Source organism: Puma concolor, chromosome C1 (genome assembly GCF_028749965.1).
Source record: "Puma concolor isolate L17-30 chromosome C1, mPumCon1.1.hap2, whole genome shotgun sequence".
NCBI lineage: Eukaryota > Metazoa > Chordata > Mammalia > Carnivora > Felidae > Puma > Puma concolor.
In genome coordinates, this window is record NC_141674.1 from 216,176,755 (window position 1) to 216,186,810 (window position 10,056).

A 10,056-nucleotide genomic window follows, 5' to 3' on the forward strand; every position below is an offset into this window, starting at 1 on the left:
TTTTTTTTTTAATTTTTTTTTTTTCAACGTTTATTTATTTTTGGGACAGAGAGAGACAGAGCATGAACGGGGGAGGGGCAGAGAGAGAGGGAGACACAGAATCGGAAACAGGCTCCAGGCTCTGAGCCATCAGCCCAGAGCCTGACGCGGGGCTCAAACTCACGGACCGCGAGATCGTGACCTGGCTGAGGTCGGACGCTTAACCGACTGCGCCACCCAGGCGCCCCAGGAAATTATTTTTTTAAGTTCTTCTTCCTTTCTTTCTTTTTGTTTTTTTTTTTTTTTTAAGTATTTTTAAGAGAGAGACAGTGTGAGCAGAGGAGGGGAAGAGAGAGAGGGAGACACAGAACCTGAAGCAGGATCCATGCTCTGGGCTGTCAACACAGAGCCCGACGCGGGGCTCGAAATCATGAACTGCGAGATTATGACCTGAGCCGAATTGGATGCTTAACTGACTGAGCCACACAGTCACCCCTGTTTTTAAGTTCTGAATAGGAAGTTTGGAGACCATTGCTTAGCTGAGGTTTCACTCCTCTCCAATCTCTGGAGTATGTATGATCTGTGTGTACATCTGTACATGCTTGCCTTGCAGCATACTGCTGACCCAGGGTATTTTCTGATTTAGCACTTGTGTTTCAGTGTGGGTCCTGGATGATGCATGATAAGCACCCTTTACAGTTTTCCTGAAGCAGACCCAAGTTGAAATGCAAGTGTGGTAAGCCTCATATAGGGCACACTTAACTGATTTTCTGTCTTTAGTAATATGAAATTAAGCCTTAAGCAGGTTAGGGTCCCATTATGGAATAGAAACCACCTTAACTATTCAATCAAAAAAAATGAGGGGAAAAAAAACACAACAACCTGGAGTTGAAAAGGTTGGTAGCAAAAATGGGAAAAGGTAAGGTTACTGAAAAACCGGTAATTTGTAGGGAAACCCATAACACCGTATCCAGTGATCCCATCAGTCATTCTGTCCATTTGTAGGTGATACCAATGCCTCTCCACTCACGATCTCACCTGGATCGTGTGTGCGTGCGTGCGTGTGAGAGAGAATATGGAAAAATAGAAAAATTGGCTTATATCTACAAACATATATGTAAAAGAATAGGTGCTAGGAGGGGGCACCTAATTGGCTCAGTTGGTGGAGCACATGACTCTTGGTCTTGGGGTTGTGAGTTCAAGCCCCACATTAGGTGTAGAGGTTACTTAAAAATAAGATCTTTTAAAAAAAAGTAAACCATCTTGAGAAGAGGGTAATCCCACCTACAAAAAGTAAGGAATAAAATATACATAGCTGCTACAGTTGTTTCCGTACCAGCTCATGAGACGGTGGCTGATATTCATACAACTTCTTTCCTTCCTACCGGTTCTATGTTCCTTTTGCCCTCCACCAGCCCCTCAGCTGCTGGGGTGACCTGCACCTCCGTTCCTGAGGGGTTTGAGTCCTTAATAGTCCAGAGGTCATTGCAACTTTTGTCTTTGATTAGCTTTTCCCCCCAAGTTCAGGTCTTCTTTTTAATGAAATTTCAAACATACATAGGAGTAGACTCGTGTCTTAGAAGTGTCTGGGGAGGCCCACGATCTGAGTGCCAGCAGAGTCTGTGTCTGGTGAGGGCTCTTTTCCTGGTTTGCAGACAGGCATCTTCTTGCTGTGTCCTTGGGTGGCAGAGACATTTCCTGTCTCTTTTTTTTCTTATATCCATCTTTAGATGTTTTATGTATATAAAGAAGAATTTTTTAAGGTTTTTACTCTAGGGGCGCCTGGGTGGCGCAGTCGGTTGAGCGTCCGACTTCAGCCAGGTCACGATCTTGCGGTCCGTGAGTTCGAGCCCCGCGTCAGGCTCTGGGCTGATGGCTCGGAGCCTGGAGCCTGTTTCTGATTCTGTGTCTCCCTCTCTCTCTGCCCCTCCCCCGTTCATGCTCTCTCTCTGTCCCAAAAATAAATAAAAACGTTGAAAAAAAAATTAAAAAAAAAAAAAAAAGATTTTCACTCTAATTCCAGTATAGCTAACATGCAGTGTTGTATTAATTTCAGGTGGACAGTATAGTGATTTAACAATTCCATACATTACTCAGTGCTCATCCTGGTAAGCGTACTCTTAATTCCCTTCACCTACTTCACTCATCCCCCCCCCATCCATCTCCCTTCTGGTGACCATCAGTTCTCTGGTTAAGAGTCTGTTTCTTGGTTTGTGTCTCTCTTTTTTTCTTGGCTCATTTGTTCTGTTTCTTTTTTGTTTTGTTTCTTAAATTCTACATGTAAGTGAAATCATATGGTGTTTGTCTTTCTCTGACTTACTTCCCTTAGCGTTATGCTCTCTAGCTCCATCCATGTCATTGCAGATGGCAAGATTTCATTCTTTTGCATAAAGAAGGTTGTGTGCATGTGTGTATCTCCTTTATCCATCCATTTGTTGATGGACACTTGGGATACTTTTATAGTTTGGCTAGATAATGCTGCTGTAAATATAGCGGTTCATGTATACCTTTGAATTAGTTCTTTTGTGTTCTTTGGCTAAATACCCAGTACTGCAATTCCTGGATCATAGGATAGCTCTATTTTTAACTTTTTGAGGAAACTCCATACCGTTTGCCATAGTGGCTGCACCAGTGTGCAATCCCACCAACCGTGCATGAGTGTTTCCTCCACATCCTCACCAACACCTGCTGTTTCTTGTGTTGTTGATTTTAGCCATTCTGATAGGTGTGAGGTGATTCTCATTTCCCTAATGCTGAGTGATGTTGAGCATCGTTTCATGTGTCTGTTGGCCATCTGGGTGTCATCATTAGAGAAATGTCTGTTCGTGTCTTCTGCATATCAGTTCTTTATGCATTTTGGATACTAACCCTTTATCATCTTTTGATCTTTTAAAAATCATCTTTCTTTTCCATTATCAGGGCCCCACCCTCATGACCTACTCTAACCCGAATCACTCCCCAAAAGCCCCATTTCCAAGCACCATCACTAGAGGGTTAGGGCTTCAACATGTGAATCTTGGGGGACACGGTTATAGCAACTAGTGTAACCAACTCCTACCTAACATAACCCAGCTTCAACAATTGGTATTTTGCCAATTTTGTTTTAATTATTTCACCTGTTTTTTTCCTTAGACTATTTTAAGACAAATTCTAGATATGTCACTCAAACATTTTAGTGTGCACGGTAACAGATAAGGATGCCTTAAAAAAAAAAAAAAACAGGCTACATGCAATTATCATGTTAGCAATGTTGATAAAATATCCAAACCCAGTCCATATGTGATTTTCTCAGATTGTCTTAAAGGTGTGTTTTAACAAAAGTTTGAATCAAAATCAAAATGAAGTCCAAGGATTTGCATTTGGTTGCAATCCGGTTCCTCCTCAAAATAAGAAGTTGGTGGGAATGCATGCTGGTGCAGCCACTGTGGAAAAAAGTATGGAGGTTCCTCAGAAAACTAAAAATAGAATTACCCTACGACCCAGCAATTGCACTACTAGGCATTTATCCAAGGGATAGAGTTGTGCTGTTTCAAAGGGACACATGCACCCCCGTGTTTATAGCAGCACTATCAACAATAGCCAAAGTATGGAAAGAGCCCAAATGTCCATCGATGGATGAATGGATAAAGAAGATGTGGTGTATATATATACAATGGAGTATTACTCGGCAATCAAAAAGAATGAAATCTTGCCATTTGCAACTATGTGGATGGAACCAGAGGGTATTATGCTAAGCAAAGTTAGAGAAAGACAAGTATCATATGATTTCACTCATATAAGGACTTTAAGAGACAAAACAGATAAACATAAGGGAAACAAAAATATAAAAACAGGGAGGGGACAAAACAAGAGACTCATAAATATGGAAAACACAGAGGGTTACAGGAGGAGGGGGTACATGAGGGGGGATGGGCTAAGTGGGTAAGGGGCACTAAGGAATCTACTCCCGAAGTCATTGATGTACTATATACTAACTAATTTGGATGTAAACTAAATAAATAAAATTTAAAAAAATTAAAATATTTTAATATTTGCCTAAATGATGACAATATAATATTAAATGAGAAAGCAGGAAAAGATACTATGTATTCAATATAATACACATTTTAACTCCTTGAATTATTTTTTTCAGTAGAATAGTCATTGGCAATTTTAAGTTAAAATAGATATATAAGCAATTTTAAATATACACATTATATAATTACAGAAGTTAAAAGGAATTGTATAAAATAAAAAACAGGAAAGGAATACCAATAAAGGTTATCTTGAGATGATAGGATTTCAGTTGATTTTTATTTTTCAAATTATCTATAGAGAATGTTGTACTTGTAATCAGAATAAAAACTGCTGTTTTTATCTATGTTTTGGGGTTTGCACTGTGAACTAATCTTAAACTTAAGAATGTCTTGATTACTGGGGCGCCTGGGTGGCTCAGTTGGTCAAGCGTCCGACTTCGGCTCAGGTCATGATCTTGCGGTCCGTGAGTTCAAGCCCCACGTTGGGCTCTGTGCCGACAGCTCAGAGCCTGGAGCCTGTTTCAGATTCTGTGTCTCCCTCTCTCTCTGACCCTCCCCCATTCATGCTCTGTCTCTCTGTCTCAAAAATAAATAAACGTTAAAAAAATTAAAAAAAAAAAGAACATCTTGATTACTGACTACTTACTGGAATAAATGAAATGAAAAAAGTGAAACGAAAAAAATATCCTATATCTATTCATTAAAAAAAAAAGTTAAAGAAACTGGATCATTTATCCATAGAACATCTCATATTTTGGATTCAGTAAGGAACCTCTTTATAGTGTCAGTCTGTTCATCTGTCATATTTTCTGTAAATTAGGAGTCCAATCGAGAGGCTTGACTACATTCAGATCCCCCCCCCTCTGCCAAGAATACTGAGTTGTTGACAGGATGTACATTGGTGGCATCTTATCAGTCACATAGGCTGGTAGCAGTGTCTGGTTTTCCATTTCTCTCATGTTGAAATTCAGTTGGTTCCACTGCTGCCAAGTTGACCCATTATATCGACCATTCACGTAGCAGTTTTAACATTCCTCAGTGGTCATTGTCTAGGTCCTATTATTGCATTTGTCATTGATAAATAGTGACTTTGGGGGGGAAGGGGGACTTTATTTTGAATAATTTCAGATTTATAAACTTGCAAGACCAGTAGAAAGAACTCCAGCATGACTTTCAGTCTCAACTGTTAACATCACATCTCCTTTACCAGTTTTTCTTGATAACTATAGTCAATAATGACTGTCAGTAACTATTATTTTACGAACCATTTGGAAGTAAACTGCAGGCGTTATATCCCTTTACCTCTTACCCGTTTCAGGGCATGCTTCCTTGAAACAAGGACATTTTTTTTTCTTTTTAAATAATTTTTTTTAAAGTTTACTTATTTAGTTTTAGAGCATGTACATGAGCAGAGGGGCAGAGACAGAGGGAGAGAAAGAATCCTAAGCAGGCCCTGCACGGTCAGTGCAGAGCCTGATGCGGGGCTTGATCTCATGAACCCATGAGATTATGACCTGAGCCTAAATCAAGAGTCAAGTGCTTAACCAACTGAGCCACCCAGGCACCTCAGGACATTTTCTTTTGTAACCACAGTCTAATTAAAATTAGGAGATAATGATATTAATATCCAGATCATATTTTCCAATTGTTCTGCTAATATCTTTTATAAAGAAAAAATAAAAAGGTACAGGATGCCATCCATGATCACTTTTGTGTTTAGTGGTCATGTTCTTGAGTGACGGTTCCTCTGTCTGTCTTTGTCTTTCATATCTTGACACATCTTAAAGGTGCAGTACAATTATTTTGTAGAATGTCCTCAATTTGGGTTTGTCTGGTGTTTTCTCAGGATTTGATTGAGATTGTGCAATTAGGGATAATACGGAAGTTGATGTTATGTCCTCGATGTATCCTATCATGAGTACCATGATGTTGGTTTCAGCCATTACTGGTGATTTAATTTTAATCACTTGATTAAGGTGGTGTCTGCGAGGTTTCTCCACCATAGGATTTTTTTTAATGTTTGTTTATTTTTGAGGGGTGGGGGAGGAGCAGAGAGAGAGGGAGACACAGAATCTGAAGCAGGCTCCAGCCTCTGACCTGTCAGTGAAGAGCCCAACGTGGGGCCTGAACTCACAAACCATGAGACCGTGACCTGAGCTGAAGTCGGATGCCCAACCAACTGTGCCACCCAGGCATCCTGGACTTTTTTTTTTTTTTTTTTTTTTAAATGGGAGATACTTTGAGACTTTGTAAATACCCATTTCCTCTCAAACTTTTATCCACTAGTTTTAGCAGCCATTGATTCTTACTTGAACAATTAATACTTCCCAAGGTTTACTTTTATATTTATTAGCACTCTGCCAAAAGGAAGAGTTTTGCGTGCACACACACACACACACACACACACACACACACGGCATGTGCACACACTATACATTATAATCTGATACTATTTTTTCATGCAGATTGTCCATTTGGTGCCCTTCCAAGTTGGCTTTTGGGTCCCTTTGCTGTATCCCCATCATTTTTTGAGTACTTTCTTTGGCATGAGATGTTTTAGGCTCATCACCTACATTTCCTTTCCCAGATTTGGAATTAGCCATTTTCTCTAAGGAGTCTGCTGTTGCTGCAAGGGAGGCCTGAGGGTTTGTGAGTGGAAGAGACTCAGATTTGTTTGAGTCTACCCAAATATCCCCATTTCAAATCTCCAGGTCTCACTCCTTTTCAATCAGTGCATAGGTTTCACCTAAGAGAACTGGCATGGCTGTGAATTCTAGATTGTAATTCTACAACTCATGAAATTTGGGGCCTGATTTGTAGCCAGTTATGCCCTGTATCTCCACGAATTGAGATATTTTTTTAAGACTGCCATAGAAGTGCTCTAGTTCTCTGATCATGACTTGGCTTTCAAAGTTAAGGCCTGAACTTGTTGTTTTCTGTGAGTACACAATACAATAAAAAGTAGCCAATTCATTTCACTCTCCTGTTGATCATCATCACCATTATAAACATCAAGTGTAGCATCTAAACTTGGTCTTTTGAGCCTTGTCTTCAATAGGCACTTCATGCAAAACAACTGTAAGTCTTTTTTGTTTTGTTTTGTTAGTGTTTGAGAGAGAGAGCTTGCACGGGGAAGGGGCAGAGAGAGGTGGGCAGAAGATCCCAAGCGGGCTCCACGCTGACAGCAGCGAGCCCTGTGTGGGGCTCTAACTCAGGAACTGTGAGATCATGACCTGAGCCGAAGCCAGACGTTCAACTGGCTAAGCCACCCAGGTGCCCCAAAACAACTACAAATCTTAACATACGGCATGACATATGTTACCAGATCTAATTTTCTACTGGCAGTGAGGTCTTCCCTGAATTCAAGCTCAAACATGGTGGTGAACTAAATGCAGAAACACATCTTTGAGGGCCTGTTTCTCAGGACCACTCCAGGTGCAAAGCTTTGTACTGGTCAGTGTCTGACTTGGAAACAGAGTTCACTCTAGGTATTTCAAACTGAAGAGATTTAATGCAGGGATATGTTATAAGGATGTCTAAAGGACTGAAGGAGCAAAAGAGAGAAGGGAAGGTTACTTATAAACAGACAACTGCAGCTAGGCAACTGACATCAGCCAGGGCTGGAGAGAGATTACTCAGAGGCCACAGCACATTGCTGGGACTGGATTTCAGCTACCTGGCAAGGACCCAGAGCCTGTACGTCCAACTTCATGTGGCTGCCCCTGAAGCCCCCACCACCTGACCCTTAGTCCCTGATGTTCTTACAGCCAATGCTGCTATAGCCAGGGTCGCTGTCAGAAATCTGGACAGGGGTGCCTGGGTGGCTGTCAGTTGAGTGTCTGATTCCTGATTTTGGCTCAGGTCATGATCCTGGGGTGGTGGGATCAAACTCTGTGCTGTCAGCACAGAGCCTGCTTGGGATTCTCTCTCTCCCTCTCTGCCCCCCTACCCCAAATAATAAACATTTTTAAAAAACCTGAACAGAAAGAATCATTTTTCCTCACCCAGCTTGCATCTCATAGCAGTGCCTCCCATTGGTAGATGCTAAATGGAAGTCCGCTTAGTAAGGAAGTCTCAGACTGTAATTTGGGGATCTGACTACATTATGTTGTTACGTTACATTTCAGGGCACAGAAAATTGAAGATAGGAGACTGGGAGCAAAACAGCAACACAAACAAATGAATAAACAAATGAGAAGATGCTCAAAGTTAACTCTATCCCAGAAATCCCAACCGGTTGAATCCAAATACTGAGCTCCTGTTGCATGCTGGGCATGGTGGCGCTAGGCTTTGGAAATGCATTGGGGAACAAAACACAGTCCCTGCTGTCCTGGGATTTGCAGTCACAGGGTAGGGATAGACAGCCAATAAGCACTTCATCTAAAGGCACCATTACCTATATCTGACAAAGAATTTTTATCTTGATACACAACACACAAAACAAAAATAAATGTAGAAAGATAGACCACCCTAATAAATGGTCAAAGAAAATTGAGCAGACCATTCACAAAAGAGGATATTCCTTTGGTCCATAAATATGAAAGGGTGCTCAACTGTGTCAGTCATGGAAATGCAATCACAATGAGACACCACTACATACCTACAGCTTGGCTAGAAATTAAAAAAAAAAAAAAAAAAAAAAAAAAAAGGCTGGCAACGCCACCAGGTGTGGCAAAGTGTGGAACAAGGATATGGTCCATTGGAATGAACACTTTGGAATCCTGGTCAGAAACATCTACAGAAGCTAAACATCATACCTACCCTCTGACCTGGCAATTCTATCGTTAGATTTACAACCAAGAGAAGTTCAAGTATATGTTCATGAAAAGACATGTGTAAGACTATCCATAGGAGCTGTATTCATGAAAGTTCATACCTGGAAATCACCTAAATGGCCACATGGATAAAAGAAAGGTTAAAAGTTGTGACATATTGGGACACCTGGGTGGCTTAGTCAGTTTGGTGTCCGACTTCAGCTCGAGTCATGATCTGGCAGTTTGGAGTTCGAGCCCCACGTCAGGCTCTGTGCTGACGGCTCGGAGCCTGGAGCCTGTTTCGGATTCTGTGTCTCCCTCTCTCTCTGCCCCTCCCCTGCTCGTGCTCTGTCTCTCTCTCAAATATAAACATTTAAAATGAAAAAGTTGTGTGGGGCTCCTGGGTGGCGCAGTCGGTTGGGCGTCCGACTTCAGCCGGGTCACGATCTCGCGGTCCGTGAGTTCGAGCCGTGGTCCATGAGTTCGAGCCCCGCGTCGGGCTCTGGGCTGATGGCTCGGAGCCTGGAGCCTGTTTCCGATTCTGTGTCTCCCTCTCTCTCTGCCCCTCCCCCGTTCATGCTCTGTCTCTCTCTGTCCCAAAAATAAATAAACGTTGAAAAAAAAAATTAAAAAAAAAAAATGAAAAAGTTGTGACATATTTAGATAATTGAACACTATTCAATAAAAGCGAGTGAGCTGCTGCTACATGCAGCAACGTATGGATGAAACTCACCGAATGTTCAACAAAAAAAGCCAGATATAAGAGTTTATATCCCATTTATTTGAAGTTCGAGAGTAGACAAAACTCATCTTTGGTGATAGAAGACAGAATCGTGCTTTGGTGGTATTGATGGGGTAGAGGCAGGAAGGATCCTGTTGGTGTGCTCGAAATGTTCTGTATTGATTTGGATGGTGTTTCCACTGGTGTATATATGAATAAAAGCTCCACAAGCTGTAAACCTAAGATTTGTGCATTTCACAGTATGTATGTTATTCCTTAAAAAATTACCAACAAAAAAAAAGCAAAACAAATGAGAGTGTCATGTAAATGTAAGTGCTAAGAAGGAATTAAGTGATGTGATGGGTGGATGGGAGGTTGACTGACCAGAGCTGAGACCTGAATGGCGATGAGGAGGTAGCCACATAATGAGTGGAGGGACTTCCTGTGAGAGGGGACAGCAAGTGCAAAGGTCCTGAGGCAGGACCACGTTTGCTGTGTTGGAGGAACATAGTCAAGGCCAATGGACTGGAACACTGTAAGCAGGGCCAAAGCAAGCCTTTATTTAGGGTGGCTTTTTTAACAGCGA

The 10,056-nt window shown here is 41.4% G+C and overlaps 1 long non-coding RNA gene across 1 annotated transcript; it reads left to right on the top strand.

Moving 5' to 3' along the window:
• On the top strand, positions 1-4,341 carry LOC147578748 (uncharacterized). The gene is made up of 2 exons (XR_015255638.1): positions 1-1,742; positions 1,984-4,341. It is a non-coding gene; the product is annotated as an uncharacterized LOC147578748 (long non-coding RNA).
• Positions 4,342-10,056: the final 5,715 nt, after the last annotated feature.